This window comes from Microtus oregoni, unplaced genomic scaffold, assembly GCF_018167655.1.
Source record: "Microtus oregoni isolate MIOR12 unplaced genomic scaffold, Mior012 000042F_ref0000377, whole genome shotgun sequence".
Lineage (NCBI taxonomy): Eukaryota > Metazoa > Chordata > Mammalia > Rodentia > Cricetidae > Microtus > Microtus oregoni.
The window spans coordinates 2,611,940-2,631,904 of record NW_024543209.1 but is presented as its reverse complement, the minus strand read 5'-3'; the positions used below and the strand labels follow the sequence as shown (position 1 = coordinate 2,631,904).

At 44.1% G+C, this 19,965-nt stretch overlaps 1 protein-coding gene across 2 annotated transcripts in view; it reads right to left on the bottom strand.

The window, feature by feature from the left end:
• Positions 1-19,965, bottom strand: part of Atxn1 (ataxin 1) — a 382,090-nt gene that overhangs the window by 260,096 nt on the left and 102,029 nt on the right. For both annotated transcript variants that reach the window (XM_041632783.1, XM_041632784.1), the window contains one exon: positions 15,177-15,298. The gene's annotated coding sequence lies outside the window, so the exon portion shown is untranslated. The remainder of the gene's footprint in view (positions 1-15,176; positions 15,299-19,965) is intronic.

Sequence of the window (19,965 nt, the reverse complement as noted above, 5' to 3'; positions counted from 1 at the left end):
TTTGTCATCTTCATGCAACTAGCTTTTTATCCTCCTTTGCTGCATTTGCGAGGGAAGGTCTGCCTAATGTCCAGGCTGCCTTGATCTCCTTGCTTCCACTTCCTGCTGGCTAGGATTACAGGTATGTGAACTAGGCCTACTTTATGCTCTGCTGGGGCTAGAACTCAAGACTTCACGCATGCTCAACGAGGACTCTGTTAACTAAACTATATCCTGCCCTGGTTCTTTCTTCTTACAAAAATCACGTTATCCCTTAATCCCATCCAAACCCACCCCATGTAGTTCTGGGCTCGACATCATCAGTAGATAGGGTTCTCAGTTAACACCACTTTGGATTCCTCTATAGGATAAAACTCAGTCCTCATAGGCCCCATGCAGAAGCCTGAGCAAACAGCTTCTCTGTTCTGGACCTCAGTTTCCTCATCTGTAACGGAGAGAAATGAACTATCTTGAGATTAAGTTATCTGATTTGTGTGCGACACACACACGTTAAGTGTACATTATACACTCAGCACAGTACACAGATACACCCTAAGCACACAGAAAATGCCTGCTATCAAGAGCTCAGCACAATACCTGGATGTGTACTTAGCATTCAAAAGAACCTAGCGCTTTTCTAACCACTAGTATTAACACTATTGCTCTACCACTTGACTTTAGATTTCCCTTGGTTGCCATCACTTATCATTAAACTCTAGGGACATGGGGCTACTCTAATACACTGCCTAGAAATGGAGGTCAGTGGGAAGTAAGTAATGCCCCAGCTAAGACTCCGAGTTCAACCTCAACCCCTGCGACCGATGACAGCCCTCGTTCAGCTGTGCAGAGCTCCTGGAAAAACAAATCTAAGGTGGCTGATTCTTTATGCAGGACCTTGACAAGATAAATGACTGTGCCTGAATCCGCAAGAGGAGTCAACTCAACGGGACTTCAGAGTGACAGAAACAATCGACCGGGCCCCTGGGCTTCCAGAAACATCTGGAAGACATGAGCAGGTGTGGACTGGGAAGCAGGAAACCAAGAAGCGCAGAGGACAGATTCAAAGCTAAGACTCTGGAGAAGGAGTAAGGACACCGTTGTGGTTGGAAAATATGGTTTCTAGGGAAGTGTTGTCAAGATGCAAGTAGAGCTCAGTCTGGCTTTCTCCTAAAAGGCTTTGTCCCACAGAGAAAGCACCCTGAGGTATAGCTTGTGAGGGTTCTTTAAAAGAATGTGTGTATCTAGGGGAATGTAAGCATGTTTGGGTGCATATGTGTGTGCATGATGTAGACCCTTCTACTTTATTGTGGAGGGGGATGAGTATCTCCTTGGGAGCCAGAACTCATCGATTCAGCTAGGCTGGCCAGCCATCAAGCCCCAGAGATGCACCTAGATCCATGGCCCTAGCACTTGGCTTTATGGGAATGTGTCACCACTCCTGGGTTTTTTTAAAAGAGGTTGTTGGGAATTGAACGCATGCCTTCATGCTTGCATGGCAAGCATTTTGCCATCGCCTCCATCTTGCTACCCACACTATCACCGTGGTCCCACTTCTAGCAACATTTATACCCTGCTTTCGTCTCTCACATAAATCTGCTGTCTCTTTTACCTGAGACACCAGAAATTCCTTTCTTGAAGGGACGCTCCAAACATGGCCTAAAGACCTTGGCCTTCTTCTGAGGGAGGAAACAGATCCCAGGCAGAGGAGCAGCTTTCCCCAGCTCACAGTGTTAGTAGTGAAGACCCAGGAACCGAAACCCACACTGTTAACCAACTTCTTCCTCCCAAGCCATCAGGTTCCCCATTCCCCATCAACTTTTCCCTGCTTGTTGGTCTCATTCCCCAACCCTGTGTGGCTGCTAAGTCATGGAGATGTGTTCTGCTGCCAAGCAGGCCACTGGGGCAGACTTAACCCGGGCTGAACAAAGCACATGAGCAGTTCTCTTGGCAGGAACCCTGCTCCCCATCACACATGGGGACCTGCTGCCCACACACCCTGTCAGTCCCTCTCACAGTAACAACACCACATCGGCCTGGCCTATACGTATCCATCATCAAAAAAGGAGCCAGGCTTCTGGACCTGATTCTTATAAAGTTAGGTGGTGAAGAGTCCTGGGTGGAGGAGGGCTTAGGAGGCGACAACATGGTCATAAAATCCCTACAATAGCTACCATAGCATTTAATTGACTGATAAATTGTACTACCAAATGCTTGATTCCATCTTGTTAAAAACAGGTTTATATTTTCAGAGTTTTTCTCTCCCAGAGTTGTTCCTGTAGGAAGTATCACTTCTTGGTTATTGGGTACATTAAAAAAAAATAACCTAAATTAAATTAGCTTTTCTACCAAACAACAGACTATGAACGTTAAACGAATTCTTTGGGGAAAAAAAGAAAGAAAGAAAACACCAACTGTGCACACTAGAAATCAACAACCCTTCCACAACAGGCCTTTGGAACAAGCGATTTCCGAGCAGGGAAAGCCACGTTCAAGTTACCACCTTGGGTGGAAGAAAAACCAGAGCCTCACACAAGAGCAATGAATGACTCTTTGTGAAGGTGGAGCAGGCCGAGCTAAGGAGCCATCCTGTTCAGTTGTGCGCAGCTCGTAAGCAAGCCCTGCTATCCTATACCCGACTCGAACTGAGGAGAAAGTGTCAGATGGGGGGATTCCCTGGAAAACAGGAGTCATGCTGATGATTCACCAGGTTGGAAAATTCAGAACACAATTGCAATGAGTTAACAGAAGCTCCTTATTTGCTAAGTACCTAAGATCTATGTTTCCTTGTAAACACCTGAGAGGCCACGCAGCTCTTTTAATTTCCTATATTGCAGGCTGGCAGGATTTTTTTTCCTTTGCTTTCTTTCTTTTCTTTTCTTTTTTTTTTTAAGTTTCACAAACTAGTATGAAAGAAAGTTGAATATATCTAATTAGCATATGCGTAGGCACGGCTCATGCATATTCATCACCAGGGAAGGCTTCAGTCTACCAGGCCTGAAGCTTACTTATAAAGTTAGGCAAGGGGTTGGAGGGCGCTGGGTAGTCAGCCTTTATCAGTAACAGCTTACCACATTATCATAAGTATCAGCACAGGGTTTCCAAAGTGCAAGGCTTTGGGGCTGGAAGAACCCTAACTTCAAGATTCTGCCCAGCCTATCACACAGGCACAGAGCTGCATAATCTCAAGGACAAAGATTCCTGTCAGCCGCCAAGGTCTTATTACCATTAGTGTCTTGTCTCCGCTTAGCTACCCTAAAGTCTTCAGTACACATTTTTGCTGACCTCAAGTGGCCAAACAGAAGTGTTTACCTGCTGTGTTCTAGCGAAGCTATGAATGCTAGAATGCCATGTGTAACTTGCTTGCCTATCAAGAAAACCTGTACTCCCCTGCCATTCCTTACACAGCAAAGTAGAGTTTGTGGAGACCCTCTTCAGGGCCCTCAGAGAGTAAGTACTTCGGATGAGCACTGTGGTGTAACTAAGGTTAGTGGCTATAACCAAAAGCAGAAGTGATAATGACGTATGTGGTAGCCTGCAACTGGCCCAAGGAGAGAAAGCCCCTCAGGACACTCTGCTGTTTCTGCATCTTTAATGCCTAAAATCCAGTCCACTTAGCACATTCTAGTGCATTTGGTTCCACAGTGCTGGGGATCAGACCCAGCACCTTGAACAACCGAAGCAGGTGCTCTACCACTGAGCTATGTCCCTCCCCTTCCAGCACCTCTCAGTAGCAACTAGAGCACAAAGCAAACCTCAAAGTAGCCGACTTCAAATCCAGCCAGACTACCCTTTTCCCAGAGGAACAGCACGCATATTAAAGACACTTGGAAAACCACAGGCTGTGGGGAGTTGAGTTGAAGCTCTGCCTTAGTGTTGCCTTAAGTCATTCCAAACTCATTTCGTTTTCAGGAAGTTGAAAAGACCCTTCTGGGTTCTTTTTCTTCGTGGTTTTTAGAGCTTCGGTGTAAGGGAAGTGCAGCTCCAACCAGTGATGCTATCTGCTCTCAGGGACTTCTGAAAACAGCACATTCATTCTGATGCATCGACTCACACTACTTTTAATTGTGGCTCATAGGAGATGCAAATAGAAGAACGGTGTTCACCTCTACTACAGATACACTTCTGCTCTGGCAAAGAGGAATGCGTCTGCTTTGAGTCACATAGGCACCCGTGGGGAAGGCTGTGATTCACTCATTTTCAAGGGTAAAATCACACGTCGCTGCCCATTGCCAGATAGAGGCAGGTAGACAGACAGCAGAATTCGTTAGGAAATGAACACAAAGGGGAGTAAATGCATATCCCGTGGAAGCCAGTCCCTGTAGAGCTCCGAACACTTCCTAGCAGGCATTGCAGACATACAAGCCGGATCAGAGAATATTTCAAATAATTCAGGCCAAATAGGGGTTGAAAGACGAAAGGAAATCAGAGCCAACGATGAACAGGAAGGAACATGAAATGCCACAGCAAAAGCAGGGCAAGCTTTTGTTTGACAACTGCTATTTTCTTCAGCTAACAAGAAGAAATGTTGAGGCCCTTCTCCCTCTATTAGATTCTATTAGAGCCTAGTTTCTGAAATTAGAATGGGATTCATAATATATTAGTAATTATTTATACAATCTGTATTGATAGCAAATGCTTCCCAAAATAAAACCCTATTCCAAACACTGCATTAGAAACACTGTATTAAACAAGCAAGCTCAAAACCAGTAAGAGTGGTCAATGATTGTAATTCTAGCACTCAAGAAGCAGAGGCAAGAGAATCTGAGTTCAAGGCCAGCCTGTGCTATACTGTGAGTTCTAGGCTTGCTCATGCTACACAATATGACCCTGAATTAAAGAAAACAAGCAAACAAACAAATAAAACAACAACAGAAAGCCAACAACAACAAAAGTTAGGAGCCAAACCAAAAAAAGACAAATATTGTATGATTTTGAGTGATATCTTTAATAGCCAAATACATAGAAACAGAAAGTTGAATAGGGGAGTCAGGTACCTTTAACCTCAGCTCTCTGCATGAAGAGGCAAGTGGAGCTCTGTGAGTTCCAGGCCAGCCTGATCTGCATAGTTCCAACCCAGTCTGGTCTATAGAGTGAGATCCTGTCTCAAACAAACAAATAAAATAGGAAAAAGAAAAAGAGAAGGAAAGAAGAGTAGAGGTCTGTAGGGACTGGAGGAGGGAAGAGTAGGAAATTCATGGTCCAACAGCTACAGTTTGTGTTTGGAATAATGAAAGTCTCAGAAATGGATTGCAGATGATGGATGTCCCACTCTGGAAATGTGCACAATGCTACCGAACGTATAAGACTTGTACTTAGCAATAGTCTGAACGGTATGCAGGCTTGTACACACATGTTCCTGTGTGTGTGTGTGTGTGGTTGGTTTTCTGTATCCATGATGTCTGCATCTGCCTCCATATATTTAACCAACAGCAGACAGAAAATATCTATGAAAAAATTTACAACTATAGTTTCAACATAAAGGTGTTTTTCTTGTCATTATTCTTCTAACAATATAGCAACTGTTTTCATAAGAGTGACATTGTTTTAAATATTGTAAGTAATCTAGAGATGCATTAAAGTATATGAGGGATATGCCTGTGTGTGTGTACGTACATATATAATGGAATGTAACACAATGACAGAGCACTGACCTAGCATGCATGAAGACTTGGTATGGTATGTGGTGGCACATGTTCATGATTGAAGTGGATAAGCTAAGCACCTGCAAACCTGCACCAGCAGGGTTATGAAACACAACCCTCAAGTGAAATATACTCAAAGGGCTTGACATTTTAGCAAATTTTACAGCAGATTGATGTCACAGCACAGACGACTCAAAAATTTGCCTAGTAGAATATAATATAAACCTAGTATAGCTTTAGGTCAAGTTTCTATAATAATATCTTGTTGCTTCACTGGCCATGACTTTTGATAGAGTGAGCTAAGCTTCCTCTTTGAACCAGGCAGCCTTGGGAAGCCATCACCGAATTGCTTGTTGCTATGCATCTCAGAGCTATAATGAATTTGGATTCAATTGGACGGAAGAAGCAAAGTGCTTGCCTTAAATATCCAGGGCTCCTGCTAGGCACTCACTCCCAAATCTATTTACTGTGAAGGGCAGGCTCACTTTGCAGGCTCAGGCTAGGATGCTGGGCTCATACCAGTGGCTAATTTGACTGCCTCCTGCCAATGGCCACCTGCCAGCAGCATCACTTAGACTAATGCTGGTCCTGAGGACAGTTGAAAACAACTTCTTCCCCAGCAACCCCTGCAAAGGCAATCACGTCCTTGTGGGGCTTCAGTGGAAAGCAAGGGGCTATCTGCTTAGCAACAAGAGCTTAAGCCAGGAGAAGAAATCATTGTGTGGAGACTGAGAACACTGTGCAAACTAGGGCTTGGGGTTTGAATCCTAGCTTCACAAGCTACAAGCTGGGTCACACTCTCCAGTCCCAATGGCCCCTTCCATGATACTAACATATAACTTAAATGTAAAAGTTACAGACCGGTTTTTAAGACACTCAGTGAGGATGTAAGATAAGACATGTACAAGAGCAACTTAATATAATAAGGGCATTTTCCAAAGATTTGTTGTGGATGTTCTGGGGGCAGGTTTTTCCAGTTTTTGATGTTGTTGTAAGAAGCCATTACCTATGCTTTCAGAAGGAACCCAAATAAACTCAATGGTTCACTAAGCTAGACTTAAATGAAATAATTTCTTTGGATAGTTATAGGTGTTCTGTCTGGGTGAACAGACATTTTCCCACATCTCCCCAGGAAAAAGCCATGCAATGGTTTCTTGCAATATCTCCCAGTGTCCTCATCAGACCAATTACCCACAGGTCTTCTTCCTCTTATCTAGTGGGGCTCACCCACTCCTTTCCCTCAGTGAGTACTGAACTACATTTGAAAGGAGACGCTCAGAACAAAGTGGAAATTTTTATTATGAAGCAACTAACCAAACACTGTGAAAATGTTCAATAATAACAACAATAAAAAACCCCAACATGGATTTTACAGCTCTGGGAGGTAATATCTTCTTTTCCTTATCTGGGATGGATAAACTGAGGCTCAAAGAGGTTAATGACTTGCTCGACATGATGCATTCAAGTACTGTGTCTGTACACAGGCTGTACAATTAATCTTGGTGGACAGTTTAACAGGAACCGGAGTCACCTAGGAGACACACTTCTGGGCATGTTTGTGAGGGTGTTTCCAGAGGAACTTAAATGAGGTGGGAAGACACCCTCCCCTGGGAACATGGGTGGTATCCTCCCATGGGCCGGGGTCCCCTAAAGAATAAAAAGGAGAGAGTGGAGTGCCAGAAGTCATCTCTGCTTCCTGGACACAGTCATACTCCCGTCACCTCCGCTTTGAGCTTCTCTGGCTGCTAGGCTTTATTCATCATGACTGGTTGTCCCCTCAAGCCATGAGCCAAAATAAGCCCTTCCATCCTTGCTGGTTTTGTCAGGTCATCTGCCACAGCCATGAGGACAGTAACTCATATACAGAGATCCTACTTCCTTTCTCTTTTACACTTTCCCTAATCAAAGCTACTATACCAGACATTTTAGGGATGGAGTTAACTGGAGATGGAAATCAGGGTCTTATCCCACTCACAGACACTTCTGCCCATGCTAACAAAAATCAGGCATCCCTGGATCAGCTGTAGCCACAATATCACCATACAGATTGGTCTAGACAGTCCGTAGAGGGCAGTTTTGGATGAGAGCCTCCTCTCTTGGTAAGCAGCTGAAGCTGTCATGAACATGGCAGGAATCTGTTGCCTTCCTGAGTGTTTGTCACTAGGTGTTTGGGATCACAGAAGAGTAATAGAAGAGTCAGTGCCTCCTTGGAAATGATACATGGTAACAGATGGTAAGTGCTTGCTGCCAAGGCTGACTACCTGAGTTCGAGCCCCAGGACCTATATGGCTGTAGGAAAGCGCTAACTCCTGCAAGTTATCCTCTGACCTCCACTCTGGAGCTCGCGCACAACCAAACACGTGCCCACACAAAATAAATAAACTCATCAAAATACCGAGAAAAGAAAGCGAAAACCGTGCGTTTTAGTGCTTCGACACAAACAAACATCAAATTCTACGAAATGATGTGATGTTTAATGTGTCCGAGCCAGTCTGTAATCAGCACAGGAGGACTGGCTCCTTGATTCCTCCAGGCACAGATCACAAGGAGACGGGAGGTTGCAGAAGAATGACACCCGGGCAGATTTCAAGGTGAAAATTATCCTTTCTGACTCACTGATGCAAACTGAAGAACTAACAGGAAAAATCTGAGGTATGTATCTCTTGTACATAGAATTGAGCACACACACACACACACATATGAAAATATATCTTAAAAGACATGTAACTGCAGTCTGGAGAGATGGCTCAGTGGTTAAGAACCCTTCCTGCTCTTCCAGAGAATTGGAGTTCAGTTCCCAGCACTTGTATTGGGGTGAGGTATTCTCTGTAGCTCTAGCCCCACAGGCAACAACACACATATATACATACACATAAATAAAAATAATAACATCTTTTTAAAATGCATATAATATGCCTCACAGACTCAATGTCAAAAAATACAAACACCTTGTTTACAATACAAAATGTGAATTTTTTAAGTGGCATTTTTTAATGTGATATTTAAAAAAATACAGTCCTACTTCTTTCATAAAGAAACTCTTGTAGAATAAAAATTAATTTTGGAGAAGACCTTTCATTTACTTAAGCAAAGATTTTTTTCCTCCTTTGGTATTTTAGCCAAATAGAATTCTTAGAAATGGGGAAGAGAAAAAAAAAAAGCAACAAGCACACTCCTAGAGCAGAGTAGCCTTTCAAAACTGAAAATGTTACGTCAACCTTTTTAATGCTATCCAGTCTTGACTTTTTAAATTCCCTTTAAAAAAAAATCCCACAGTCACAATGCAGCCAGCACAACACGTACCCTTACTCTGGATCCTTGGTTAGGTGGATTATCATCAAGCCTGTCACAGAATGCTACAAAGGTAGCTCCGGGTAACTTCACAAAGATGGTTGCAATAGGGTAGAATTGTTTCTATCTGCTGTTAACTTTTTATAGTACCAATGGTTTGACTTAGATTGTTTGGTTTAAATAATTTAACACTAAATCTAAGCATTTTCATTAAATTATTTAGTCGAAAGCAACTTTTTACAGTTTTTGAGAAACGGTAACAGGCAATGGGAAATCTGGCCAGTGGTCGAGAGCTTGCCTAGTGTGTAGGGAGTCCTGGGCTTAACCCTTAGCCTGCCTAAAGTCCAGACATAGGCATACACCTGTAATCCCAGAGTTTGACAAATGGCAGCAGAATGTTCAAAAGTTCCATGTCATCCTTCACACTATCAAGATGGAGGGCAGCCTGGGCTTCATGAGCCCCCATCTCAAAAATCACCAGTGGCACCAGAGAAGAATACTTCTGAAGGTGCCATAGGAGTCCAGGCAAGTGATGTTGAAGCCTAAGAGAAGAGAGAACAAGGCCAGGGAGCAGAAGAGATGGAACATCTACCAGGAAAAACCACAGCCCTGTGAATGGAGGAAGAACAGGAAGAGGATGTGCCCAGCAGTGGACAGGGTTCAAGTTGCCCATGGAGTCTGTGTCTCCGAATGAGAAGTCCACGGAAGCAGATGGGATCACCTCAACTTCAGATTTAGCCTCAAGTTCAAAGGGTCCATGTGATTTCTGGTTGGAGCCATATGAAGGGGATCTGTAAATAACTGAGCTTGGAATCTGAAGAGATGGAAATGTTAATGATATTCACTGGCACAGAGTGGACACACACACACACACACACACACACACACACAAACTCACACACGCACACCAAGGAAAGCATGCAAAGTAACAGGACGTGGTTTTCTCATTTCTTTCAGTGATATCTGCACAGGCAGTAGCAGTTAAAATTCTAATTTATTCATGGTGCACAGAAAATACCTCCCTTCAAAGCTCTCAGATTGTCACTGAAAAAGAGGATGCATCAAGTCAGTCTACCCTTGCATCACTGATCGAAGGAAACCCATTGCATTTCCTGGACTGGTATGGTTTCACTCAAAGCGAGATGTAACACAGCTTCTTGGGACAACTTCTGCTATTAGGAGCTTGCTATGACATCGGCTAGAAGAGTGAGTCCTAACACATCTATCACCGGGTAGTCTGGGTCCTGCTTTACAGAATACTGACTTGGGTATGTGAGGAGCTACACTCCTCTAAGCTGAAACACATCCAGAATGTTCTAAGGTAGCCTGTAAGAGCAGTGAGTTTGCTGGCTCTTATTTTGAGTTTTCGGTTTCTTACTTTTCAGCCCAAACTAGCCTTAAGCTCACTATGAAGCCCAGGCTGGGTCCAAACTCAATGGCAGTCCTCCTGCTTCAGCCTCCCAAATGCTGAGATTATGGGCATGTGTGGCTCTCAGTGGGTCTTTTCCTACTTATACCTGCTTACTGGTTTTCCCAAACCAGTACCTAGGATGAGTGTTGCTTTGGAAATCAAGGCCACCCAATGTTAAGTGGCCCGGAGCCACACGGGTTCTCAGCTGGTAAGACTGGCTTTTCTTTAGCCCACTTGTAAGAAAATACAGATTCTAAGAAGAAAATAGTCCATGTCCTATTAAAGACCCCCAAACCAGAAATGTTAGGCCAGATGTGGTGGTGCACACCTGCAATTCCATTCCATGAGTCAGGTGCAGAAGGGTCACTGCAGTTTGAGGCACACATGCTTTACATAACGAGTTCTAGGCCACTCATGGCTACACAGCCAGACTTTGTCGTCTGCTACTAGAATAAAACCTCAAGTTTTAAGTTTTCTTTAATTGGCTATTCCTCTACCCAAGAGCCTTTTAAGAAAGGCTCAGATATATGTGTGCAACCAACTGTTAATTCCTATTCTGCAACTGACAACTGGGACACGTCTCTTCTGCGTCATGGAACATCTCTCACACCTACCTCCACTTGAATGAAAAAAAAAAAAACACCACCCAGGGAAATCCACCAGCTCTCCGTGAATCTCATGTTCAAGAGTCTCATGTGTCCTTGGTCTTGCTTTAGGAACCCACGCTTGTTTGTCCGTGCTTAGCTGAGAATATGAGAAGCTAAATCTAGCTGGTAACACCTTTTTTCTTTTTAATCTCCTAAACAGAATGAAAAGACGAAAAGTGTATCCAAGCCATAGAGTGCCTGTTTAACATGCATATGGCCACTGGCTCTGTTCCAACATCAAAACTAAAACTGTAATGGACACTTGGGAGAATACGTTTTTCCAACATGGTACTTGAGTGTGTCTTCTCACACGTTATTCATGAACAGCATGACTTCTATGGGCAAACCTGTGGCTAAGTAATAGGTGAAAAATGCAAAGAATGCAAAAAATAATTTCAAACCTGATCTTAACTACATATCCCAGGCTATCCTCTGTCTCAGTCTCCTCAACACTGGGATTATGGGTATGTAGCACAACACCAGCATCAAAATAAATGATAGGTAGATAGATAGATAGATAGATAGATAGATAGATAGATAGAAGATAGATAGATACATTTGGTCATTATGATATTGTGAAATATATATTTGCTGTTTGTCTCCATTTCCTGGCTTACAACTTTTAAAATTCTTGGAAGTAATAAGTCTCTTTTGATTCTGGAATTAACTGACTGATCCTAGATCACCCACAGCTTCAGTACAGAACATACTGAGGCGAAATTTGAGGGTTAGGTCAGTTAGCTTCTCCCCCACTCTCTGGGAGGAGGAAGAGAAGACTGTTGATCATCTGATGCCAGTGAGTTTACCGAGTGTGCACAGACAGCAAGGCTTCCTTAAAAACTCAAAGAGGCAGAGTCTGTGAAGCATTGAGACATTAGGAGGATCCCAGAGATTAGCCTGCCCAGAGAATGTTGAGGCTCTGCCCCTTACTCTTTCACCTGACACCATACAGCTCTTTGTCCTGCTGTTCGCCCGTATCCTTTGCGACACCACTTACAACCTGTCAGTATGATTCAGCAGTGGCATACAGTAGCGCTAGAGCTGTAAAGAAGTATTTGCTTGAATTCTGTGTGTCAGTCCAGGGAGGAAGTCCAAGGAACTCCCCCCCCCCCCACACACACACACCTTACATCTGGTGGACCAGCAGCTCCAATTAAATAACCCACTGTGACTTAAACATCACTCCAGGACTGAGCCCTCACCTCCAGGATCCTATCAGTGTATTCCTCACAGATGTGTTCTGTATTGTAAAAGATGGTAGGAGAAACAGAGTTTACTTTTCTCTATACCTGCTCAGCAATGGTTATCTCAACAGGTATATCCATCCTGATGGCCCCAACTCATCCCTTCCTAGAATAAGGAGACCATTATATGTTCTTCTGTAAGATATACCCACCAGGGCTGCATGCAGACTTTTGGGGAGTTCTGCCAGAAGCACAGATATCAAAGATTTCTTTAGAATCAAGCCAAGTCAAGTTGACTGCCCCCATGGTTCCAGAATGGGGGGCAGAGCAGGTGGAAGAGGGACAGAGGACTCCAATGTCACCACTGCAATCTGTTAACACGCGATTCAAACCCAGAGTCTGCCGAGTCTGCCACTAGCCCCGTGGAGCTTTGATGTGTGGCCAGTAAGGCTTAACTGTGTCCTTTCCAGTGACAGGGTACCTCTCCCGCCACCCAAACTGACCACTTGCAAGTTCCAACAGCTGAAAGAAATGGCACTTGGAATAAACCGCCAAGGGCAGCTGATGTGGCCTTGGGAGCTGGCTGGTCTTTTGTGGCTTTCCTCCAGCTGCCCAGCACAGAGCCGATGTCCCCTATATCAGACCTCAGTCGAAGCTGTTGCCGTTTCAAGGGACAGAGGAAAGAAACATTGAAGGCCCGGAAAAGTGGGTGCTTTGTGTGTTTAGCTGGAACTGGGTTCTGAGAGTTCATAGACAAGGATGATTTTCCATCCCGCAAAGGTGAGGCAATCAAAGTAAATGTGAATCTCACGGTGGTTGCTGCCTACATCGACAAGAGAGCATTTCCTGGGAACCTTCCTTGTACTCGGACCCTACCCCCTTTGCTGTGGGCAAGAGGCCAAGGACAATGTTCACAGTCTCTAGATAGTTGTTCTAAACTTCAGTAGGCAAAGAGGTGGGATGAGCCTTCTGAGCTCTACATCCCCCAGAGACTCTGATTCCTTAGGCCTGGTGGCACTGTGTCTATGCCAACCACATCCTGGTGAATCGGATGCAGGAGGCCCTGAGATGAGACCACCATGGAGAAACACTGGAGTATGATCTGGGTGCTGTCCTATAGCAGAAGTCGGAAACCCAAGTGGGGTGACAGCAAACACATAGCTCTAATGCAGAACCTGTGAGTGTCAAAGACACTCCTCAAGAGGGCAGGTACACTGAGTCGAGACCTGAGAACTTATGAGGAGAGCTTGGATTTCTGATAGGCAAGCTTTGTCTATAGAAAGCCCCCAGCTATGTCTTCAGTGGGTTTGTGATTCACCATAGCCCATACACACAGTAGACATATGCAGAAAGAGATAGGGGCTAGGGTACCCCAGCAGACAGAAAGGCCACATGCTCTCTGGAACACTCATAACCTAGCATCCCCAGATCACACCGAGTTTGCAGTGTCACTCCGCTGAATTCATGTGGTTTCCTGCATCTCATATCTTAACATTTGTTAGAGAGAGAAAACGATGCTCTGAAACCCAAATACTGTGCTGCTCGCTCAAAGGCAGACAGCTGCTAACGAGAGTGACATGTGACCATCATTTAAACTGCTGTGCACAGCTCAGCTTCAGGAAGGAGATGTTTAGTAAGAAAGAAAGCCAATACATTCTTCTCAATGGAAAACAAAGTGTGGGGCTCCACAGAGTGAAGGATCTTGTACTCAGTCAGTTATAGAGAGATAATAATCCAGGGCCTCGATGGGGGAAGAAAACAGACAAGAATGTAAAAAATCCTAGTCTTGCTTTATTTTAATATAAAATTCATGAAACACTCCTTTATTAATGTCGCAAAGGAATTAAATTATTAACTACAGAATCTGAAAGTCCTGCTTCACCAAAAGACAATGGAGATAAGAGTCCCCCAGGGGCTGGACCTTTTCTTCCACCCTGGCTAGGCGAATGACCTCTCTCACTCCCTGCAAATGATAGTTTGCCCCGGGCACACAGTAAATTCCACTGAAGAGAACTGAAGACTACTGATTATTTAATGGCACTAGATTGAGCTTTCAATTTGCAGGAGTCCAGGGCAATCATGCTGGCACATACACTTCTACAAGCCAGTCATAGCAAGTGGTACCTTCTCCCGATGCCCTTGACCACATATGAGGATGAACAGGGCTTGCATTTGAGGAGTGTTTCCAGGAAATACCATTAATGAAGCCAAGAAGGCATCCTGAGAAAGCTGTATTTGTTGAGAATATAATTTGTATTTTTTTTAAATCATGTATTTAAAGTTTGGAATGTTTGGGCTGTAACTCTTAGACCAAGCTTGTCACTTAGGGGACCAAGACCACCAATAAGCAGAAGGACTAAGGTGTTATCAGGAGGGTCACTGTATTCCACAACAGCTAATTATAAATTCTAGAGAGAACTGGAAAAGGTTGCCAACATGAAAACCGACCAGAGTTTTTGAAGACAATACTAATTATCCTGACTGACTTTACACACTATGTATTTCTTTTAAATAACTACATTGTGCCACCTTTTAAAAAATTACTCAATAAGCTTTTGTTGAAAATGATCTGGAAACTCCCGGTAACTCCACCTTGCCTGCTCCAATACTGATTACAGATTAAGAGTCTCACCAGGTAGCTAGACCTCCTCTGTCTGACTCATGAAACCCTTACGCATTCAGCTAAATGGAACCCATGGACCACACAGACCATTCATTGTGTGGACATTTGTGGTTATGCTGCTACTATTGTTTTTTATTGCTTTGTTTCATTTTCCCTAATGGCAAATGCCTTCCCCTGAGGTCTTATGATCCTGCAAAGTTCAGAAATAAACATATTAAGCTAATCTGGCTACTTTCTTGGCTCTTTCTCACGAAACAATATTTTCAGGTATGTCTTAATGCTTGAGCTATGGGGAAAATGGCTACGCACCTTACTCACTAAAATATCCCAGCACGCCAAGTAAAGACTGATACACGGAACTGAAAACATGTAAATGCCAAGTCCATCAGGACAACTTACCCCAAACCATTCCTGTTTCAAGCTCATTTGCGCAGGCTGGAGTCCACTCTGGTTTGCTCAGGGTCTATAGGAACCCTACTTCTGAAGCTTCTACACAGATTCTTTCATGCTCCTCCAGTATGCTGCAGTTTAACAAAAGCAAACACCAAGTCAGAGTGGAAATTGCCACTTCAAGCAGTTAGTGAATATGCAGGGGAAATCCCTGGGCTTTCTCGGTGTCTGTCTTCTAATGTCACACAAGCATGTCACTCACCCAAAAGAAGCTATCACACTTCGCATCTACATTGGTACCCTAAAATACTGGAAAGACAGACAGACAGACAGAAAGAAAGAAATGAAGTAAAGAAAGAAATGAAGAAGAGAAAAAGAAAGGAAGGAAGGAAAAAAGAAAGAGAAAGAAAGAAAGAAAGAAAGACATACAGGAGAAGATAGTATTTTCCAGTAGGCATGTGCTTGCAAAATTTCAAGTTTACCCACTGTATGAAGGAAAGGAAGGCTTCTTCAGGTTTGAATAACTAGAAAGTAGAGGAAGTTTAGTTTTTTAAAAAATTACTCATCTGCCTGTTAAAGTCTAAAATGGCCTAGTGTGACATTGTACACCTGCAATGCCAGTACCCAGGAGGTAGAGGCAGGAGGATCAGGAGTTTGAGGCCAGCTTGAGCTACACGGTGAGGTTCTGTATTTAAAAACAAAAAAATACCATCTGGTTGTTGAGAAAATATTGTTTTCTTTTATATATAGTGCTTTAAGAATAGAAAAAAATGATAGCATGAAAGAGAAAGGAAATTTCCATTTTGTACTACAAATGGGTAGTTGCTGGGTTTCCCCCACCTGCCTCTAGATAAACCTGATAAATACCATCTCCTCCCAGGGTGGAAAGCGCCAGGTACTGTACACAGTAGATATGAAACCAATGGTAAAGGTGTGCACGCCTCTTCACCTGCCTCCGAACAGCTGATGATGTCTACACGAGAGTGGCCTGACGGGCAGCCATTCTGAAAAGTTCTTTTCCTGCCTTAGCTGCATTAATGTTTTCTTGTCCCCAGCTCTCCAGTTTCCCCTGAATCATGGTTAAACCCCACTGTTTTGCTTTTTGACAGTGTCCACTTGAGAGTTTGGAGGCCACCTTCAAAGGAGTCTGCACCCTGGTTTGTATGTTTTAGCTTTGGAGAGTAGTTGTTCTCTATCTAGTTTGAAAGCCTGCTGGAGGGTTGTCACCCACTGGGGAGGATGAGGGTTGCATAATACTACAACTGTAATCCCGGGTGTTGGAGGAGAGATCCTGACAACAGATGCTGCGCCCCTCCCTTCTGCTCTGAGACTGCCTCCCCTCTGCCCTGCTCTTTGCACTTCTAGAGTGAGTGTGTTCAGCCAGCATGTAGACAGGCATCAGAGCTGAAGACAGTCTCCAAAGCAAAGACACAAAGACCAGGCACGGTGGTGCATGGCTGCAGTCCTTACAGCCAAAAGATGACCACAAATTCAAAGCTCGTGTAGTCTACACTGCAAGTTGAGAGTGGCCAGGTGTATATAACACAGCCTACCTCAAAACAGCAATAACAGCAACGAGAGTGGGGGTGGGGGAGAGAAAAAAGAAAAAGAAAGGAGGCTCTCAATGACCCATATCTTTGCCTGGAACTTGAATAACAGATGGTCATAACACAAAATGGAGCAACCTGGGACCTAGGTCCCTAACCATCACATGAAAGGACCCCCTTACCATGTTTCAGCTCTCATGTTTTGGTCTTTATATCATGGCTCTCCACGGGCATAGTATGGATAAAATTAGTTCTTCCCTAGCCAAAGAGTTGGTTGCAGGGTAAACAGATCTGCCTTCCATGATCAGTTTCCTATGTAGAATATTAGTAAGCTGAGGCAATCAATGCCTAGCCACCGCATGAATGTTAAACTCTACTATTTTGGGTTCTAGAATGATCGACATAGCTGTCATCACATGACCCACTTATAGGCGAGGTAACCTTTCAGGCATCCCTAAGTCATTGGGATAGTTAATATTTTTGTTTATTTTATTGAGACAGGGCCTCCAGTATTCCTTGAGCATACTAGGTAGCTAAGGGTGACCTTGAACTTCTGATCCCCCCCTCCTCCACCTCCCTAGTGCTGGGATTGCAGCTTGCTCAGCCTATGCTACACCAGGGACAAACACATTGTAACTCGCATGCTAAGCAAGCCCTCCACCAAGCTACGCCCCTGGTCCCATCACTGACCCTTTAAAAGACTCAGCAAGTTATTGCTTTATGGAACAGTCAATGTTTTCTAAGAGGACTTCTGGGGGGGGGGGTTGTGGTTAAATTCAAGCAGACAATTCCTACCGTTGAGAAGCAGACAGTGTGGGGGTCTTGGTAAACATTCCGTCAAGTGAATAGAGTTTAGTACATATAGTGCTCAGTCTGGACATGCATATGCTGGAGAATGAAAGTGTCCTTCTGTTTTCTAGATGATATGAACGCCCACAAAAAAGTGGGGTTAAAAGGATGCCATTCATTTTCTGAGCAGCTTTCATGAACGATATCTCACCCCCACCTTGATATATAGTACTAACAAACTGACACAAATCAAGATAAGCCTGCAAATTCAAAGAAAAACTGTCTTGGTAGGACAGAATTTGGAGGGGAAAGGAGTCCTTTGGTCTCTTTATTCGCTGATAGCAAACTTTTTCCCCCTTGAAACTAAAGAGAGCTCCTTGTTCTTGTCTTCATTGCTCCCAGCTTTCTCTCTGGCTCTTAGAGAACTGGACAAGATGTCTGCAGCTTCATTTGACTTCTATAGAGCATGTGCGTCCGGCCTGGAGAAAGCCATGCACATCTTACAGATACACAGGAAGTGAGTCAGAACTATGACTAGTCGTGGGGTTGAACTACTTATGTCAATTGACTCTTTTTTTTTAATTTTTATTTTATCTTATTTTGAGACATAGCCTGGCCTTGTAGTCCAGGCTGGTCCCAATCACCCGATCTTCTCATGTAGCCCAGTATGTCTCCTGAGGGCTGGCATTACGGGGATGCTGTGCTCCCCTCGGCGCCCTTTGACCTCCGAAGGATGTCAATCACTTAATGTGATAGGAAGTGGCTTTGAACCAGAGAAGCTTAGCAGAAGCCTCACATTTCTATTAATGCAGAGAGCTCAACATTCAGATTTGCTTTTGTCCTTAACAAAGAAGTTCATTTCCGGATTACGTTCCTGTCACCTGTCTATGAACAAAATCTATTTGTGCGTGAGGAGGTGGTTGGGGATTGGGGTAGTGGAAGGAGATATTCTCTGGCTGCTGAAGCCACGTGTCTGGAGACTGGTGAAGCAGTGCTCATGTATTTACAGAGGGGAGAGAGAGAAAGAGAGAGAGAGAGAGAGAGAGAGAGAGAACTCATCCAAGGGGACAGCAATTTCCATTTTTCCTCATCCTAGGGGGCATGGAGTTAAAAATGATTCATTTCGTGACTCCCAGTCAATCCCCAGTTATAGCCACTGTGATTGGTAGCAAAAGAAAACCACCAGCTGGATAAGGGGTCCATACCTATAGTCCCAGAATGCACTAGGGAGACGGAGGCAGGAGGATGCTGTGAGTTCCACTTAGCTCCACCGGGACTACGTAGTGAGCAACAAGCCAGTTAGGGTGTTACTATAAATAGTAACACCTTGTCTTTAAAAAAAATCGAAATGAAACTAAACAGACAAAAAAAAAAAAACAACTCTGAAAACATTATGAATCTCCTTTGAAGCAAAAATTTCCTAAGTCAGGGCTGAGGTATAGCTGAGTACATGTCATCGATGGAGGAGGCTCTGTCCTGTATCCTCAGCACGGAGTCTCCAAGAAAAATGATGTGTTTGTATCGCTAGGGCTGCAATCTGAGGCTTTATGCATGCTGGGGAATGCTCCACCATGTAGCCACGCCCTCAGTCCTAAGACAAAGGAAATCCCATCTGCTTCCTTTCTTCATCACTCCCTGCGCTAACCCTGCCAACAAGAAGCAGGCTTGAATCTAATCTCGCTGGCCATGTGATCTTGTCTGCTGGCTGGTGGCACTGTCAGCACAAAATAAAAGGGCTGGACCAGAAGCCTGGTTAGTTCATTGCTTGCCCAGCATACTCGAAGCCCCGGGTTCTGTCCCCAGCAGTGCAGAAACTGGATATGGTGGCACATGCCTGCAGTTCCAGCACTCAGAAGGTAGAGGCAGGAGGGCCAGAGTTCAAAGTCATCTCTGACTACAAATTGATTCTGAAGTTGAGCTATGACACATGAGATTCTTTCAAGAAAATAAAGAAAGCCAGCAACAGAACAGAAAAAAATTATATAGCCAGAGTCCCAAGACTGGAGGTGGGGGTGGGGGAAGAAGCAACATCAGCAGGCATATTTGAGCGTGTGCCTAGAGACTCTGAGTATGTAAAGGGCTCTACGGAATGCTTTCCAATTCCATAGGCATTTGGGGGATACTTTTCTGGAGGGTCATAGCCAGGGGGTGCCATGGCAATATAAGCCAAGCACAATAACCTTGCTACTGTGAGGCTTGTTTGCCGACCTTGGTCTGGCTAGATGGATTTTTCAAATAAAGTAGTCCCAGCCTCCTACGTAGAATTGGTTCCTAATGTATCAGGAAAATTCCCTAAAATTAACTGCTACTTATAATTCAGGTTGTTTTACATATATTTAAATATTATAATGGAAACATTATCTCTACAAATGCAACTGACCAGGGAGACTGGCGGGTGTGCACAATCCGAATTCAAGGACACAGGGCATGAGCCACAAATCACAGCACGGGGGGCTGTCAGA